General features: G+C 37.8%; 1 long non-coding RNA gene across 1 annotated transcript in view; it reads left to right on the forward strand.

Annotated features, from left to right (window-relative positions):
• Positions 1 to 447: 447 nt before the first annotated feature.
• Positions 448 to 20,054, forward strand: part of LOC148595429 (uncharacterized) — a 194,442-nt gene continuing 174,835 nt past the window's right edge. Inside the window, exon 1 of the long non-coding RNA XR_015913155.1 lies at positions 448 to 485. This is a non-coding gene — a long non-coding RNA (uncharacterized LOC148595429). The remainder of the gene's footprint in view (positions 486 to 20,054) is intronic.

A 20,054-nucleotide genomic window follows, 5' to 3' on the forward strand; every position in this document is an offset into this window, starting at 1 on the left:
GCAGCACATAGCCCTTCCAAGTTACACATTTAAACTATGGGATGTAGGAGATGCCTTGATTCATTGCTTTCCACTATCTTTTCTTTTTTATTAATAAAGTACTTATCTGCATGGACTGTGTAAAACTTGGAGGCTAAAACTAAATCCCTCTTGCACTGCTTATTTAGCTTGTAAAGGCACTGGAGTACTGGTATCTGTATAACATGGTGTACATTTACAGTGCAACAGAAATGGTCAGAATAATAACCAGACATAAAAATATACAGAAAACCTCACTCTAAACAAAATCTGTAACTATGTCAAATGGCAAATCTCATCATTATAACTACATTTTTTCCTAAATGCACAAAGAATGTGAGGAAGAACTCCTTGACTGTGAGGGTGACAGAGCCCTAGAACGTTGGCTTCCCAGAGAGGCTGTGGAGTCTCCTTCTCTGGAGATCTTCAAAACCCACCTGGCTGCGACCCTGTGCCACGTGCTCTAGGTGTCCCTGCTTGAGCAGGGAGGTTGGACTCAATGATTGCTAGAGGTCCCTTCCAGCCTCAGCCATTCTGTGGTTCTGTGATTCCATGAAACAGAGAGTTCTACTAATTCCTCTACAGAATGTATATCTGATGTATTTTCCTGGACCATTTCTTCAGAAAATTTTTGCATGTACCGAGATAACATTACAGTTAAAATACATGACATAACATTGAGGAAATATGGTATAGCTGTGTAAACAAAAATTGCATGATAATGCACATCTCAACTAGTTGAAAAATCAAAAGGTCATTCTTATTCATTTTATACTGAGCTACAAAAAAACTCAAACGGACAAAAAAAGTACCAAATTTAGCTCATATTATAGAATTGAGCTAATTAATTTTTCAGCTCAGTTCTAGTTCAGGTGCAGCCATGAGTGAAGTTGTTTCAACCCATTTCAACAAAATGTCAAAATAATCATTCAGATCCAGCTCTGATTTGAGAAAAATAAGTATAATTTGGCTTACAGCTTGGATTTGCTCACGTCCCCTGGTTATAGGATGATTTAATTATACATAAGTAATCAAATAATTAGCAGTTGAATAAGGGAAAATGTGGTGGCAGGTTCTGAAATTTTGATTAACTTTACCCAGAATTAATATTCATTTGGAAATGTTGTCTCCTGAATTAATTTCCTTTGCTGTTCTTCATGTATTGTTCACTATTGCAGAGTTTCAAGTTATAATCAATTAGAAAGCAGGTGCACGATAGAGGGATCTTTCAAGATCAAATGATTTGAAAAAAAAGAAACCTTCTCAGATGTTTTCTGCCTGAACAACTCTCCTGTACAAACACAGAACAGTTTTTGTACCAGACTTTGTGCATACCTGCTTTTTGAGAATTTCAGATAATACGAAAGTTGTACTAACCAGATAGTAAAGAGAAATAAAACATTTTAAATATTTGTACATATATTAATCTAATGAATTAATCTAATGAGTATTTAACCTTGCTTAGAAAGATACTTTAGGGTTTATGTCAATTGGCATTGCAAGACTTCAGTGACACAGAGATTGACCCCATTTTCAAAAGTGGTGTGGGGTCAAGTATTTTGAAGAATTTTTGGTCTACAGTGTGCAGAGCAACAGTTAACTTACGATAACTAACCATGTGTCTAATTTTCAATCATGAGTTTATGGATTCTCTACACAGTATATTAAAGACCTGACTGAAGATTTGAAGAATACAGATTACCGGGAAGCCAAATATATTACCATGGAACAAGATGATAAGAAAAGGGTCTATGACACTTTTCCTCTCTCTTGTTATTCAGATTGTGTCCTCTTTTAATCTACTGCCTGGTTTCTGTACATTTTTCTCACACTTATCCTAAACTTCTTGTTATCACACAGACTTTTGCTTATTTAATGTTGGTAAATTTGGTTCTGTTTTTTTGTTATGCAGTCTGTTAAGTATCAGACCCCGTTTCTAGGCTCAGGTCCTGTAAGTGAAAGATGTGTTCTTCTGTCTAATTTAAAAGCTCTAATTTTGAGACCTGAGCTGGGGGCTTATTTGAGGTTATATGGGAACATACTTGATCAGTACGTTGGCTTGCATGGGCACACTCATATACAAAACAGTAGCTGCTTATGGTTCTATGTGATTAGGAAAAAGAGAGACTAGAGATGTTTTGGATGATACTGCTGTGAAACAGCAATGAGGTAGGATTTGACAGAGAAAGCAAAATTATTTCAATCAGTTGTGGAAAGATGCAGAACTGGTATTGGGCAAGCCTTTTTTCAAACACATAGCACAGTTTTCGGTCAAAAAGAAGACGACACATTTCATAACTGAATGATTATATCCTAATGTTTGTCCAGCTTACTTGGTATGTAGGATGGCCCAGTGCAAGTCTTTCACCCAGATCATGTCCAAGTAGAGCTGGCTGGACTCCAGAAGTAGTGCATGGCAGACAAATGCTCACCTTGTCAATGTCATTAGTTGTCCTGAATGATATTTCTGATATTTTTGGCTTCAAACAGTGGGAAATGTCTTTGTTGTTGTTGTTTCTTTAGAAAGGAAAGAACATCTTAAATACTAACTGCATTCACTGTGTGGACAAACCACAGGTTGGCTGACCTATGGCTTTGAATCTGTGAATGACACCTACATAGTGAATAAATACTTCTTGATGCCAGGGGTGAGCCAAACTCCAGCTGCTCTTCAGCAAGACTTAGGTTCTCAAGGGTCAGTTTTTTAGACTCGGTTGAATACCAAAACATTTGATTAAGAGCTTACTAGGACTTTTAAATGTGCATAATCACCTTCATCTCATTGGCTTCAGTTTCCTGAGTCTGGAGTGCCCACTGGGATGTCATGTGACTGTGATGTGTCATAAACTGTTAATATTCTTTTGATTAAATTGCAGTGCAGTATGTTGTCTTTCACTGAGCCTCCCATTCCTGGTTTCAGATATTAATCTATTCCTTTCCTATTTATTCCTTATTGATTCCTAAACGTCATTCCTGCATTTTCCAGCAACTTGTTTTGCTGACTTATATCAGAAATGGGAAGATATTTTTTAGAAGACATTCTGGTTCAGGGAAGGCTTTAATAACTACAGTGATTGATCCATTTCAATGTGTGTCAAATGCACTTACTGTGTCACTGTGACACAATGATGTATGTCAAATGTGTGTAAATGGTGCTTAAACAGATGCCTGTCTCAAGGCCTGAACCACTTTGGGGGATGGATCTGTTCACCTATACCAGTTTGGAATCTTGCAAATGGGATATCAGAGTTTACCCCACTCCGCCAAAAAAGAAAAGTTATTTTAAAGCCACAGGAAAAGCATACTTTACTTTTACTAAGCTTTCAGGATACAGACTTAATCCAGCGTTGATAGGACTAGATCCCAGAAGACAAAGCATAGGCAATAGTCTACTAGCAAAGGCAAAGCTAGGGATAGCAGACTGACAGACAGATGCTGCTTCACTTTTGGACTTCTGTAATTCTAATTACAGAAATTATCTGAGTAGAAACATATGCTTACAAAGAATAAATTCAAAAATATTAATCACAAGTATATAAATAAGAAAAGTGATGGTGGCTAATTCATATTTCTTGAAAGAAGACATAATAACAAGCTAAAATGATAAGGATAATTGGAATAAGAATGGATCACCTCAAAACAGGAAAAAGAACAGGCTTGGGTTCCCGCATGTCAGCAGTGTGTTCATCATTGCTAGTCTCCAAAGTACTGCTAGGGCGTTGTGTCTTCCTGATGGTCTTTTGTGCACAGTAATGTCTGTTGAGACACTCGCCCAACTGTGTCCTCTTGCCAGGATAACCAGAAAATTAGTATGAGCTTTGAGAAACATCCTGCATAGTGTTAATACGCATGTCAATTCATGAAAAACTGAGCACTAAAGGTATTTGCCTGGCTAATAATATAGCAGGCTTATAAAAGTGATTTTTAACTAAGTGATGATGAATAGTCATTACAGTAACAATATTCATAGCTAATGATGACACTTCTTGAGGGCAATATGAAGTTCTTTTGTTTCTGTGCTTAAACAATTCACAGCTGTTAAAGATGAGGTTGGGACTTGCTCTGGGAGGTTATCTCCAGTACACAGCGTCTGGCTCTGAAATGACCAGCAATGATTTCTGCTGGAGAGAGGACAGAAGATACTGATAATCAAAATACTGTGCTTCCATAATACTCCTCTCTTATTAATCTCTCTCAAATAAATGATAGAAATATTTTCTGTCTCTCCAGAAAGCCCTTTGCTGGCTTCCTTCAGACTCTGGAGGTACTTATTGCCCCTCGATACTGATGTTCCAGGCGGTGCTATTCCTCCTGAGTCTCCAGACACAGACATTGAATGTATAGGCTTGTCATTTTAAGGCTTTAAAGAGCTGAAGATGTGGAGAGAGTCAGGCATGAAACAATATACTTTTCCTGATTTCACTTTTGGGAAATTAAATAAACATTCACAAATAAAGTCATAGATGTATTTTTTTAATTAGATGTATAAGCATGAGCTGTTTTATATCCTACCACTTGCAAATAGTAGGAAAGAGTGTGGTGGCAAGACTTAATCTAATAATGTTTGTTGAGAAATCTTGGATCCTTGCAGAAAAGTTATGAGAGGAGTATGCAGTATCATTATCATAATTTTATATATATAATAATGTTCTATTCCTTTATTTTACCTAGGAAACATGACTCAAGCTCAGCATCCTCCAAAGGAATAGTCAGAGCTAATTCTCCATTTACTGTCTTAGGAAGCAGAAATTTATTTTGGTGCATTCAACATTACACATGAAGTAAATGCCTGAGCACTAGAAATATAACTGATGTGGTTGTTCACTGTAGTACTTCTTACTACAGTTTTCTTAGTCATGTTTTCTCTGCTAATGGGTTGAGGTCATAAAGAGGTTATAAATGCTAATGTTAGCTTTGTGTTCTCCTTCCTTCTTTACAGAAAGACCAATGGGGGGCATTTTGTTTTTGTTTGAAATTTTCCCTTAACTTTGCAAGTATCAGGAGAGACAAATGCAGTATCTTCTGAAGATTTAAGAGCAGTCTGTCTTGACAGTTTACAATTTGCTGTGTCTTCGAGCAAGGCTTCTGGTCAATGTTGCCAGACATAATCAATGAAAAACAACAAGTTGAACAATATGACTAAAATTTCTTGCTTCCAGTCAATTTCTAAATGTTTGTTGCCTTTACTGTTGTGACGGTATTTTTTTAGCACCTTTCTCACATTTTCCTGGAGTTTTCTAGATTACAAAAATCCAGACCTGCTCAATATTTCTGTGCTATATCTCAAGGTTCCCTTATCAATAATGGCAAGGAAGATTAAGACAACTTTTTTTTTTTCTTACTCTTAGTAGATGAATTTTGAGAATATTCTCCTCTTTGTATCATATAAGTGCTTCTTTACCTGGTTTCCTTGGGTTTAACAAGGACACGTTCCGAGTGAAAGAGGAGAAGCCTTAGAAGAATTACAGAATCAGTTTTCAGGTGCAGTGCTCCCGCTTCCCATTATAAGCATGGGTACCTGTCATAGAAGTGAACTGTCAGTGAAATGACCTCTTGCTAGTCTATATTTATTCCTCTTTGAAGGCTATGTCTTTGCAGTATTCTGTTTGAAAGTCAAAACAAAGTATCGCACCATTGCTAACACTGCAGGTTTAGCTTGCTATCTGAAAATCAAGCTGGGCTTGTTCTGCTTCACTACAATAGCACCCACAGCACAAGGATGCTGGCTCTGGTACTTATCAGGGTTTTTTGATTATGCTTGAGACAAATATACATGTGACCTAGGCTTCAACTTTTACAGTGCTGACACTATAGGAAACACTTCCTTTGTCAGTAAATTGATATGTCAACATCAGAAGTAGTTGTAATAGTTATAACTAGCAGCAACCTCTACAGATTTTTTTTCCTGGTAATTTTAGAGACAGTTTAAGAGGAATTCCTAAGCAGCTGAAAACATGACAGCATTTAAGTCCAGTGTCATAGTGTTCTCATTTTATGACAATGGCACATTTGTGCACATTTTATACACCTACTAGCTTTCAAAAACGAAGCATGAAGCTTGCATAATACCCCAGTAGGTTTGCAGTGAAGTTATCACGAAACATGTAACATCAAATATACACTTCCTTTACCAAAATACTACCTACTCTTTATTTGTCACCCAATTACTAATATCTCTTTGAGTCATGCTGTCATTGTATCCCCTAAAGAAATATGCCTTATTTTTGAAGATCTGGCAAATCTGTCAAATTTGCGCATTTAAGTTTCTGTTGCTTGCATCTCCCTGTGCTAGATTAGAGAGACAAGAAGAGAAAACAGTGAGTTAGCTGCATTTGGGATTCTCGCCAGTCTTCATGGGATGGAAAATTCTTTCCCAGTTCCATATCTGACTTTAAATTTGACCCTCAGCATGTGAGCAAGATAGACCAACACACATACTTAAGAAAAAAAAGATTCTTTGTGTCATAGCAGGATATTGGTGCGACTTTTCCAAGGTCCAATTCTAGCTGCTTCCAATCAATGAAGCTCTGTGAACCCCAAACATGCTAGACTGTGCAGGTAAGTTGGGCACCAGAAAGAATTGTTCTCTACCTCCAGTGGGCTATCAGCAGAAACCTTGAAATATGAGATTTGATTGTAGAATTCATCTCAGTGCAGAGCTACTAAATACACGAGTATGTTGAGGATAATTCATGCAACCACTGTCTCCATGGGAGACTTGTAGTTTAATATACTTAACATTAGTTGTCATTTATACGTGAAACCTCTTTTCTTCCTGCTAGTCTTTGCATTCTTTTCAGTTTTTACCAAAACCTAATGTTTCATACTACTATGTTTCATATGATTGAAAAATGTTGAACAGCTTCAGAATAAGATTGATCTCTGAGTGATCTCTCTACAAATGACTCACTCATTGCTCATCTCTCTGAACAAAATCTTTGAGATCTATCAGAAAATTTGTTTTGAATCTCTGTATTAATTACAATTTTTAATACGTTAGGTCATATGCCCTGGAGAAGTCCATGTTGTACAATATCTCCACAGTTGCCTTTATCAAGTCAGTTCTCAAAGAACAGTGAGTTTATTTGACAAGGTAATTCATGTTAATTATATTGTAGCCCTAGTTATTTTTTTAAAGAATGCTGACTGACTGAACTCATTTTATTATTGTACCCAAAATATTTTTGGGGTAATCTGCTTGTAATTTCCTGAGCCTACCTTTTTAATATTTCTTAATACATACTTCATACTAAAATACATTTGTAGTTCTCTGACCCTTTGGAATTTTCCCAGTTTTCCATGAGTTGTTCAGTATCAACACTAGTGGTTCGGAGAACTCCTCATTGAGTTTATGTAAGACTCCAGGCCTGTTGATTTGAAAACATTTAATTTTAGCAGATCTTGTCTCACATCGCCCTTTATTACCTACAGTGAATTTTGTTATGCTGATGTAATATGGGATGATACATTCTCTGCTCCATTCCAAGGACAAACATTGTGCAAAGGACAAAATGTTTAATGGATATTTCCACCTTTTCTATATTGCCATTTCAGGTTTTATCACCTACATCTAGTAATGGGCTCATGGCCAGTCTCAAGCTTCTTCTAATATGTATAAAAATATCTTTTCTGCCTCCATGCCTCAGTTAGCTATTAGTATTTCCTTGATTTTGTTAACTTCCCTCATAAGTTTACTTCATATAGTAACTTACGTTCTAAATTTTGTTCCTTACCATTTACTTCCTTTTCTTCCATCCTGCAGATATGAGATTTTAATATGCTTTATGATTATCTTTAAGCCCAGACTGTTTCTGACTTAGTATAAATATTTTCATGCTGATAGTGCATTTTTGGCCTGTGTTCAGGTTGCCTTAACACTTTATTCTACGTTTCCCTTTTGACTTTGTGCTACCAATCAGTTGGAACAACAGTTGTTTTAAACTTTGGACAGTTGTCCTGTTTAAAGTGCCAGTATTCATTTTGCAACCAATCCTCTATTACTAATTCATGCCACATTCCGCTTGCATATGGTAAATGTAACCATATCACAATAACTGGTACCTAAGCAATTGCTAGTTCAAGGTAAGCGGTTAAATCTTCTCTTCCAACAGGACTGTCTGTGGCAGAGCAACTCTAGCTTCCACAGGGAAACTTCTGCACTATCACCTGTGAACCAGAAAACTCTGCAAAACTTCTTGTATTGACCACTGGCAAGGTACAGCAAATATCTCTTAGCAAGAGTACATCCCTACTGACATAATTTATTTCAGGTTAGCAAAAAATTGTGGTAAGAAGCAGACAGAAAACATGAGTATAAAGTCATTAGGAATAATTCCGCTGAGATTCCCAAAGGAAGCAGAAGTCGTTGCTTAAGAATCCTTCTATTATTTTTTTTTTCTTTATACTGGCTGGTCATTCTTGATCCATGCTGGGTTAACTGTCCCAGCTTTTATGCCAGTGGAACTGTTTATAATGCTCTACTGTAAATAAGAGAACAAAAATCATCCAGATTTTTTAAATGTCTCTAATGAAGATGTGTTCTGACTTATAGCAGGGTCTATTGGCAATTGAACTGGCAAAATTTCCCTATCCGGAGGTTTTAATATTCATATGAACAATGCATAGAACAATGTATTTTGTACTAGTTGCTCTTCAGAGAAGCAAGATGGATATAGGTTGGCCTATATTCAGTAGCTAGTATAGCTTTCCTACTCACTTTTGTAGCACTTTCAGTGCTATATGAGTCACCTTGGTTTTATTTTAACAAGGTTCAATTTTGAGATCTTAAATCCCCCCTTGTGGAGAAAAGGGAAGAATAAAAAGGCAATTAAATATCTGGGGTCTTGTTGAGGACCACGGAGGACCACAATAAAAGGACCATCAGAAATGAAGGCTGCCTTTTTCACAACAAAATACGACTCAGATTTTTGTGCCAGTGAAAGGGAATCTCATTCATTTCCTGGTTTTGCACCTGTGTCCTTGCTGAAGAAAGATCCCCAAAAGAAAGTGTTCATGCCTTTTGAAACTGCCTCTTGTCTCCTTCCAGTTCTTTTCCTGAAGTTTCTGGAGGGCAGAGATAACATTTCATTCCTTGGGGGATTTACAGCCTATCAAGAAAAAAATACAGGAGGAGCTCAAGAGAGGACAGAATGCTTTCTTCCTTCTCTAAGAAAGCAAAAATCCTTCCAGGTGGGAGAAAAGAAAGGTCAGAGAATATTTGGTTTATGACATGAGCTGGCAAATGGGCCTGTATCTTGAATAGTGGCTATTGTCACTAGAATTTCCTTGGTTTCCCTCCCAGATACCTAGTGAAATCACCCATTAAATGTACCACTACTGAGAACCATTCAGAATCAGTCATACACTGGTGGAGGGGGCTTGTTCCTGTGGAAACCATTGCAAGAAGTGAAGCCCATCAAAGTTCGCTCCTGTCCTGGCATTTCATTCATTTGCCATATTAGTCCTGATAGCAACCCAGCCAGTCAGCCTAATTTCCCATTATAAAAACAGATACACACATAAATATCAAGTCAAGGCAGGATTTTTTTTTTCTTTTCTATTCTTTACTTTTCTTTTTTTTTCCCCACTTGCTTAAATAAGCACAGCAAACCTGTTTTTTATCATGCTCCTGCTCCTGCATTTTTCCAACCCAATTAGGCCATTACCAGGGCTAAATGAGGCATGGAGCCTCCAAAAGTCACACCGTCGTCCCGGAGATGAAGTGCGCATAGCCGCAGAGTTGGCAGGCAGGTGAGGGGGCTGGAGCTCTCTGGAGTGTGACCCCGGGCATTTTTGTGCTCCAGAAAGATCACCTTCAGAATGAGAGGAAAAAAAGTCTTTGACAAAGACAGCATTTGAAAAAAAAACACCATAGGATTGCCATACAGCAGTCAAATAAAGTGGCTGTGCTGAAAGGAAATGAGTGTTAGCAGAATGCACTGACAATCAGTCAGAGGGTCTCTTCTGTCAGTCACTGTGCTTAGGGGATCTCTGTTTTCCTCTCTCTGATAAAGCTAATTACCTTAAGCCTACATAGCTGCTTTTGATCTAGGGCCAGACTCTTGGCTAGAGTACCAACTTACAGTTCACTGTCTATAATCTCTTTTGAGTTCTGAACAATTTGTCAAAAAGGGGCAAAAACGTGAAAGCTTTCATGTGTCTCCACGGGTTCTTCTTTGGAGAGAACTTCTTTCTTGCTGATCAAGGGCTCCCTGCACACCTCAGCCTGCACCCAGGTCCGTAGTGCTTCTGAGGAATTCTACTCCATTGGGGCAAAGTTGTATTCCATCAGCCAAGCCTCCTTTCCTGTTGAGGTCCTTCAGGTTATTCCTACTGTGCCAACTTGTGCCAGTAAAGTTCGGTGTTCCTCAGCTCTTTCCGTGACACAAACGCCATATGTGCTCCTGTTCCCAAGCTACCCTGAATTCTTTGTGCTGGTTATAGAAATGATACAGAAGATAGTCATCTATCCTACTCCGAAGCTCTGATAACTCCTTATCAATCTTTCTTAAATTGTGAACTAGAAAACTTGTATTGCGAGCCTCTCGTAATAGAGGGGGAGAAAGGGCAACATTTAGAAAGACAAAGAGGAAGCCTAGCAAGTAGACTCAGGAAAGGCAAACCTGAGATTTGCTGCTTTACTTCAGAGATACTCTGACAGATAGGATGGTAATTTTCTACCACATACTATTTTAAGCACATAAGTTTCTGTGTGCTGGAAAAAAAATTAACATTTGCACTTTTCTGCATTGCATTTTTGTACAATGAAAAGATAAAGTCTTTTGCTTAGAATGCATTAAACATTATTTAGAAAGTGAATTATTTTAGTTTTATCCTTATCCTTTCCTTGTGCTTAACTTCACCTCAGTTCTGCTCTTTTAATCACACTGAACAATACCTCAGTCACCACCTAAATTATATGGAACTTCTTGAACAATATGAAAGTAGAATCAAGCATGATACTGAATCCTCTACTTGAATAAATCCAGAAGTCAGAATGGTGCAATTCCTAGCCCTTTTTATTTTAAAATCGTCCTAACAGATCTTTTGGCTGAAATGTAGCTAAAGAAAACCACCACTTAAGCATGATAGAACAAATTCTTCTGGATCTAGCTGCAGTGATTTAAGATGTTTACCACCACAGGAACATATTCTTCAGTTCTGCAGTCTCCACAGGAAGAACCATGCTTCCATTCTGTTTAGTGCAATGTTTAATTTCATCTTCATTAAGTTTTGAGCTAAACTGCCAGAATTTGCAGAAAAAAGCTGAGATGAAGGCTTACAATCTATTTCAATGATTCTTTGGAGATACTTTTACCTTCCAGTAGTGGTGCAAGAAAGAAATTGCAGGTTATATTGTGATGTCTTAGGTGACTGTGGCCTGGGGAAAGTGATGACAGACTTTCAATAGGGGAATATAATTTCAAAAGTATATCCCTATCAAAAGCGATATACTTTTATTTGCGGGAATGTGTATAGATATTTAAATGCTGCATTATCTCCTCCAGTTCTGGAGCTTGAATAAAGTTTGTTCAAGGACTGTCTTTTATTAAACTAGGGCTGATTTTCACAAAACAGTTTGCTTAGGACCTTAACTAACTGCTGTCTAATGGAACTGAAAATGTTCTCCATGAGATACTTACTTTAAAGTTGTGTAGCAGAATATTTTTGAAGCAGCCTACTGCCCTGCCTACTGCTGGAAGCAGGGTCTCAAAGCAAATGGACTGCTGATTTGAATCCAGAAGTCAATTCTTGTTGTCCTCGTACCTTATAGAGCAGAAAACTTGCATCTCTAGGGTTTACAAGAATGTGATGAAGAATCTGAGTGGGATTATTGGAAAAAAAAAAAAAAAAAGAATTTGTCCTCTCCATCTTCTATAAATAAGCATGGAAAGTTTGTTTCATGCCAGAGTTTTAAATAGTGTGGTAAATCCCTGAAAAAGGCAGTTGTAGTAATAAAGGAGAACTGTGCTGGGAACTGGCACGCCTGCTCCTTTGGAAGTGCTACTACCTGTACTGAAAGCATGTCATGGGTCTGTGATACCATCTTAGCGACAACTTCTGCAGGGAAATGCAGCTGGCTGGCTTTTCTTAGGTGAATAATATAAATAACCATAACTGATAAACATGTCCTTCCACATCATGTTGATCTTCCGGTGCATTGCATAGGCAGATAAAGGTCATTGCACCCATTAAGGGCTCAGTATATAGCGTATACTGTTGTGTTCCACCTTGTGCTTCTGCCGCCATGAGACATGCTCGCACAAGTGTACAAGGAAGAGCCAGCAAAACCTGCTGTTTTCTTCCTATAGAGTGAAAGTGGAACATATGCCTGCTCTGCGCCAATCTCTCTTCCCTTCATGCCTGCATTTCTACTACTCTTGATTTTCTTCTCTGCCTTCCGACAGTGTGTGCTTAGTGAATTTTATGGACCCAATAGAACTTCTGTCCTTGCTAGATTTTGTCATTTCTCATGATTTTACAGACCAGTTTGAACCTTTTTTCTTCTTCTGAGACACTCTTACCTCTCTATTCATCTTGCACTTTTCAGGAGCTGATAGGGAGAGGTTACACACAGTATAAAGTAAGACAGGAAAGCTGGAGAAGGAACCACAATATTAAAATAAGCAATAGGAAAATTGCAGGGGGAGGAAGGAAGACATCATGGGACAGTATAGTACTAGAAATGTAAAAGAAAGGGTAGAAAAATGTCTGCAAAAAAAGATTCAAGAAGATTTATTAATAAGTCATTAAGGATGTAACCTAAATTTAAACCATCCAATGTAAAGGAAGTGTTTCTTTGTTTTCAGTAAGAGTATAAACTACAATGGAGCAGCCAGTCAGGAGCTAGTCCAGCCTCTGATTCAACAAACCACTAAAGTAGATGCTAAGCTTTTACACTCTATTAAATTTCATTAAAGTCAAGTCTCAGTAAAGTTGGGCACATACTTAAGTGTTTTTCTGAATTGGAGTTATGTTGAAATTGGCTCAGAATTAGAGTTGTCCTCATTGTTTGGTTCACTGAGGATTCTGCAGAAAAAAAAGGATTAAATAAAGTATTTTGTGTCAGACTCTGGATTTAAAAAAAAAATTAAGTAAAATTTGAGGAAATTAATAAGCAAAATACATTTTTTGCAGGAAATTTGACATAGTCAAATTGGTGAAAATGTTTAACCCTGCAATCTGTATTTTTTATTAGAGAAAAGTTTTAATCGACTTTGATTCAATTGATATTTGGTTCTGTTGATATGAGTGAAGCATAATTGCAACAAATTTCTGGAATGATTACTGGCAACTATTACAAGTTGGGAAACAAAGCCTCAGACAGATGGAGTGATTTGTATAAGACTGTCTGGCTAAGGAAAAGAAGTGTTCAAAGACAAAGACACTAGCCAACACTGGGAGAACATCACTTTCCGCAGCACCACATCAAGTTGCTATCAGAACTGTTATGCTACTTTATTGCAAAGCTGCACTTCAGAGACAGACTTTTCTAGTGGCTAAAAATAATACTAATAAACCCAAGAGAGGTTTAGAAAGAAGAATTTTGCTGATGCAACCAAGATTCTTCTCATGTTTATGGATACGATCTGAGCTCATTTGCTCATCCTATTTTGTAAAAGAACGATCAAAAGCTATTCGCTTCACTCAGAAAAATACCTACACTTTTCCTCCAATGGGTGCAAGGGGTGTTTTTGTTCTATTACTTCATGTGCTATCACCTTCAACCTGCTAATGAGAATGACTTATGCTGGCCAATTGGATGGTGTGAGGAATATATTTTGCATGGCATTGTATTAACTTACCTAATATTAACTTCTTACAGACAACGGACTATTTTGTCATTTCCCTACTACTTCCCACTATCTCTAGGGCCATATCTAGAAAAAATATGAAAAGGTAAAGTCTGAACTAACCAAATTTTGCAAAGTAGATCCCAATGGAGCATACACATTTCCAAAGGGATATATGGTGTCCTCTTACTGCAGAGCCCTCCCCAGGCTTTCTTTCTCCCTTTATTCAGGAGGGTCTATCACTTTCCAAAAATATGGGGATAAAGTAAATGAACCACCACTGGAATGCACCCTGTTTAGCATGGTTTGTGGGACTATTTTTAGAAGACAGAAAAGTTAGAGATACTATAGCATTTAAAAATGGTATCTTAGCAAATTATTTCACCTCCTATTTTATAGCAGCTCTTATGAGTCCCAGTTTCTCTCAAAATGAAGAGAAAATTAATTGGTATTATCAGGGAGCCTTAGACTAGTACTATATCTAAGACATCTTTTTGTCCACTTGAAATAACTGACAAGATGGTAGGTTTTCGACAGAAAGCAGAGATAGGAAACAACAAAGTTAGTAAACCATGACATGGCAAAAGATGATGAGAGTCAGCAACACAGGGTGGTGAAACTGAACAACTTTAAAATGAAAACCGCATTGATTCCTGAATTTTCTAAATCTGAAATTGCTTACAGGCCTAATGCAGCTCTCAAAATAAATTAGGGTAGGCAATCACTGGTTGGCTTATGGCAACTTTCCAGAAAGTATAGACTGGCTGCCGTGCATCTGGTAGTCCCTAGAAGCTGCAATGTCTTAAGGCTGTCCTGTCCTGTTGTGGTGCATGCATGGTGCTGTAGCCCTGTAACAAATTTGTCACATGTTGTTTCTTCTGCTGTCATTTTTATGGTGACTACTGGGGGCACAGCAGGATGCTTTTGTGAGTAAGATGCTTTAACATCTTGGCGCATCTTTAATATGCATGTATGCACTTTTGCAACACTTATTCTGGGGAAGGCACAGGAATGGGAAAGTGAGAAATTCCAGAACTGACTGAATCTCTTTGCAGATTATTCCACATCCTTGTGGTTTCTCTTGCAGAAATAGGCTTCAAATCTTATTTTAGAAAACTATTTTATTTCAGAGGGAAGAAATCAGTTATGCCCATGAGGTCTCCAGTGTTATTTATTCAACTACTTTATGGCAGTGTAGCCAACAGGTTTTCAGCCCATGCCTGTGTAGAAATAGTTTCAAAGCTATAGGTTACCCTTTGTATGCATTTTCATCAAGTATTTACTATTCAGAAACCACTCATAGCCTAACATCTGCTAATAGCTAATGATGTTAGCTGAGAGCATTCAATCAAACTCTAAGGTGTTTCTTCTACCTCTTCTGTTTGGCAGATTTTTTTCCCACTTTTTTTTTCCCCCACAAAGTGATATCAATTCCTGAGACCAAATTACACTAATTAGGGATTTTGAACTGTGATACACATGCTACTGGTTGAATGAGTATTATTTCAAAAGTGTTATGTGCATTCCAAGTCAAGTACAGTCCTAACTGAAAGGCAGTTGCTATAAATCCATGCAATCCCAGCTATGATGCTTGGCATGCAGGTTGTGTCCATTTCATGAGACAGTGCTGAAGTACCAGGGAGATCAGAGGCCTTACAAACTCCCACTAAATCCATAGCGGGTAAATGCTGCCTGAAGAGTTGAATGAATCTGGATTTTTTGCCCTGTTGTTCAGAAGTCAGAAACTGATGCTTTTTTGAATGTTGTTTCTGTCAGTAAATTTGCTTGACACTCCATGAAAGAAAGTGATTCATTTAGTCCTGCCTGCCTTTTTCTTTATCTGCAGTTCCCCAGTAGCTCCTTGCATAGTTCAAGCTTTCTTTTTCTCAAATTGTTAAACAGAATACCAGCCGTGATTCTGCAAATCTGCAATTTACTAGTACTAAATGCAGATAAGTGTGACTCCACACCCTTTCTTGGTAGGTACTTTATATTTTGACATTAGTATATTAGCTTAGAGTTAAAAGAGAACTAATTCTATGGCCATTACATTAAAAGAATGTTATAGCTATGAAAACTGTATAAATTTGCTGAGTAGATGCTGACCCATTGACCAGCTTTACAATGTTGGGCATATCGGACCTAGCAAAGCTACATGTGATACGATTGACAGGTTTACTGTATTTTTTTAATATTTAGTTTACCTTGAAGAACTCAGAATGTTGCTCTAGGACAACTACTTAAGCTTTTATAACCAACTTAAACACCTTCTAGGGCTACATTATAGGCTATTCCTCTCAGTGTCTTTTTTTCTCATTTGACCTGGGCAGACCTTGTCTTTTAGAAACATCAGCAGCTTCTTCAGTATCATGGTTGATTTGTCTGAAATGTTATTGGTCTCCTCTTAGCGGTTTTGATGCCAAGTATGACTATGAAGTATCTTTTGTGGCATTCATTTTCTGTAACATAGAAGGATATTGCCATCCTGATTCCTGCCTGCAGAATTCCATCCAGTGCAGACAGCGTCCCCTTAAGCTATCAGCAAAGCATGGAAATACTGTCATAGAAATCCCGTGCTGATAGTCTTGATTTTCTGAAGTCTTATCCTCAGGAGATGTTCTAGCAACCATGTTTTGTATTTAATTTGAAACCAAACACAGTGGTAGTGTTTATAAAATCAAATCATTACTCTTGATCTGAATTTTGCCCTGCACTCCTCTTGTCTCTGAACTCTGCAAACTTGTCTGCAAATCATGCTATTTTTTCAGATAAGAATCTTGTTCTTTGAGGGTAAGATTAGTTTCTTTCCACATTGGAAACAAATGCTTTATAGTCATTTTTAGCTAACACATGTCTTTGTTGAATACATAAAAGTTTACTTCCACAAACTAAGTCCAAACACAGTTCTTTTCTCTGAGCACACCGGCAGCCTGTTTTTGATTACATCTTTGATACACCAATCTCTCATTTTGACCAAACAGATGCAAGAAGGCTTTAGTGTGTATATGAAAAATTCACTTTTTCTCACACTGTCATGGAATCTCAGAATTAGGCATCTCAGTGTCTAAAATCATCTGTAAAGCTTGTGTCCTACATCTGTTGTCCATTTCTACACAAAAATGCCTTCTTTAAGTTGTCTCGAGCAACGTGATCAAACACAGACTCAGTCACACCCTCTATGTGATTTCTCTTCTACCAGAACCTCTTACTTGTCTGTTGGGGGCACATGTATTGCTTATGGCTTCAACCTTACTGTGATTTATTTGCATGACTTGCATTAATAGGGCATTTCAAGGTATAGCAGAATACCTGCTAAGGTTTATTTATTTTTTTGGTCATCTTAATGACTTGCAGGTATCTATTGAGTAAAGTCCCAGACTTAACATTAGAGAAACCTTAATGAATATGTAGTCCAACACCTGCATAACACATCATATAGCTCTCAAGTGCAGTAATTATTGTATCAGATGCCTGACTCTTGGCTGAGCTACACTGGAACTCTTAGAAAAAAGATATAGAAACTTGAAGACTTCAACAAGCAAAAACTGAAGTGCTTGAGGGTTTTCTGAAAAAACAGCATTTCACCAGAAAACATTGATTTATAAAAAGCAAGAGCAAGAATTTATAAATTCATAAAAAACAAGAAGCTCTGTGGAAAACTTCTGGTGGGTACCATGTTTTGCTGAAACGCAGCTGGAGTTTTCACGGGCTCTTGATTCATGTCTAGCCGGACCCCAGTCGGCAGGCAACTGCTTTCTCTCCTGCAAAGTGCCTGACACTAAAGCTCTAGGGCAGCCTCACCAGCAGGCTGTGTTGGCCGTGCATCATCCAGGCCTTCTAGGGCAGGCAGTCTTTTTGAGCCAACTGTATGGACCAGGGTCCTTCAGGGTTTGTGGGGACTGGAAGAGCCCTGTTGTCATGAGACATGGCTGTTATCTTTCCAGGCTCCCTTCTGTTAAAAAAAAAAAAAAAATCCTGAAAGTTGAACTTGAGAATGTGGGTTCCTGTTGGCACTCTTGTGGTATGCAAGCTGGTCACGAGAAGTTTAGTAAGTTCTAGTTTTGATCTGAATGGGAGCAAAAAACTTATGAAAGATGAGAATATCCTCTGAAGTTTCATGGTCTTGTGGACATAAGCATGTTCAGCTCTAACTTATGGTAGATCATCAGCTGAACACAAGTCAACAACATCATGGTGTTCCAAAAAAGACAAGTGCCATGCTGAGATGAATAAACAGGGCTGTAGCCTGCAAGATATATGAAGTAATGCTACCACTCTGCTCAGTGCTGGTGAGGGCTCAACAAGAATACTGTGTTTATTTGGGGCACTGTTCTACATTACATACTGAAACACACCGGAGAGAGTCCAGAAGAAAGAAACACAAATAAACTGAATTCAAGAAAGCATTGTCTGTGGGGAAAAATAAAATAAAATAAAATAAAATAAAATAAAATAAAATAAAATAAAATAAAATAAAATAAAATAAAATAAAATAAAATAAAATAAAATAAAATAATTTAGACCGCTTGGTCCAGAAAGAAGGAAAAGTAGGGGGAAGTGATAACAGAATTCAAATTCCAAATAAGGTTAACAAGGTTATTATACAGAGAAAGAAATTAATCTGTGTTAATTAAGATTAAAAGAAATAGGCTTAAGTTGCAACAAAGAACATCCAAGTTAGATGTGAGGGAATATCTGCATCTTTAAGAGCACAGAAGCATTGGAATAGTCTTGGGCTGACGGGCAGGTTGCATAACCCCTTAAGATCCTTTCCAACTCATTTACTGTATGAACTTGAAGAACTGCTGTTCGAAACTGTAGTTAATTAGCATTTAAGTAAGAAGTAATTCATAAATAATGTGCTTCCTGATATTCAGTTAGAAAAAAGACAATGTTTTATTGAATATTTCTGACTTTTCTGCATGGTTTCTGACAAACTGAAAAATTAATTCAACTAGCAAATCTGCAATTGCTACAACCCTTTCCAGGCTCATGCTTGCTTTAGAGTACTTTCTTCATTTCTTCATTTCTCCTTTCTTCATTCTCTCCTTCATTTACTCTGTCTTCCACGACAATTGGAATTTTAAGTTCCTCTGCCGGACACTGGAGTTTAGGTAAGATTGCTTCCACTTCCAAGAATTCGAAGTCTAAAGTTCTGGCAGTTACGAAAAAAAAGTTTTAAAAGAGAGCTTAATTAAATAATACTTAAAAAGTGGGAGGGGAAACTAAAAAACAGTGTCCACAAGCTGAAATACCAATTTTCTGAGATTTCTTAAATTTCTTTGACAGAAAAAATCTCATGGAATTATATTTGCTGAATAAATTAACAGAAAAAAAAGTGGTTTTTTTGCATTTGAAGAGCTTATAATAAAAATATTGACAAACTAATACTAAATAATGTTTCAAATGTAAAAATACTTGCAGAGGAAAGAAAATAATAACAGATAACAAGCTTCCTTGTTAATTCAGTCCCTTGTTAATCTATTTTTTTCATTTGTTAGCTGAAAACAAAACTGCAGGAACACAGTAATTTGTTCTATTCACAGTATGATTTCCACTTGTAAGTAGAGGTGCTAAGTTTTTAAGTATTTGGGTATGCATTAGCATGAATGACAGAATCACAGAATGGTTAAGGTTGTAAGGGACCTCTAGAGATCACCTAGTCCAACCTCCCTGCTCCAGCAGGGACACCTAGAGCACATGGCATAGGGTAGTGTCCAGGTAGATTTTGAAGATCTCCAGAGGAGGAGACTCCACAGGCTCTCTCTGGGCAGCCTGTTCCAGGGCTCTGTCACCCTCACAGTAAAGAAGTTCTTCCTCATATGGAGGTGGAACTTCCTGTGTTTCAACTTATACCCGTCACCCCTCGTCCTGTCACTGGCCACCATGGAGAAGAGCCTGGCCCCATCCTCCCTACATTCACCCCTCAGGTACTTGAACATGTTAATCAAATCTCCTCTCAGCCTTTTCTTCTCCAGACTAAACAGGCCCAGCTCGCTCAAGTCTTTCCCCATGCAATAGATGCTCCAGTCCCTTAACCATTTTCATGGCCCTACACTGGACCCTCTCTAGAAGCTCTATGTCCTTGTACTGGGGAGCCCAGAACTGCACGCAGTACTCCACGTGTGGTCGCACCAGAGCTGAGTAGAGGGGGAGGATCACCTCCCTAGACCTGCTGGCAACAAACCCTTGGCAATGAATCCTTGGCTGATTAAAGCTTTCCTTTAATAAGAAGGCAGCCAT

Source organism: Tinamus guttatus, unplaced genomic scaffold (genome assembly GCF_059628265.1).
Source record: "Tinamus guttatus ecotype Peru unplaced genomic scaffold, ASM5962826v1 Tinamus_guttatus_pri_ptg000098l, whole genome shotgun sequence".
Lineage (NCBI taxonomy): Eukaryota > Metazoa > Chordata > Aves > Tinamiformes > Tinamidae > Tinamus > Tinamus guttatus.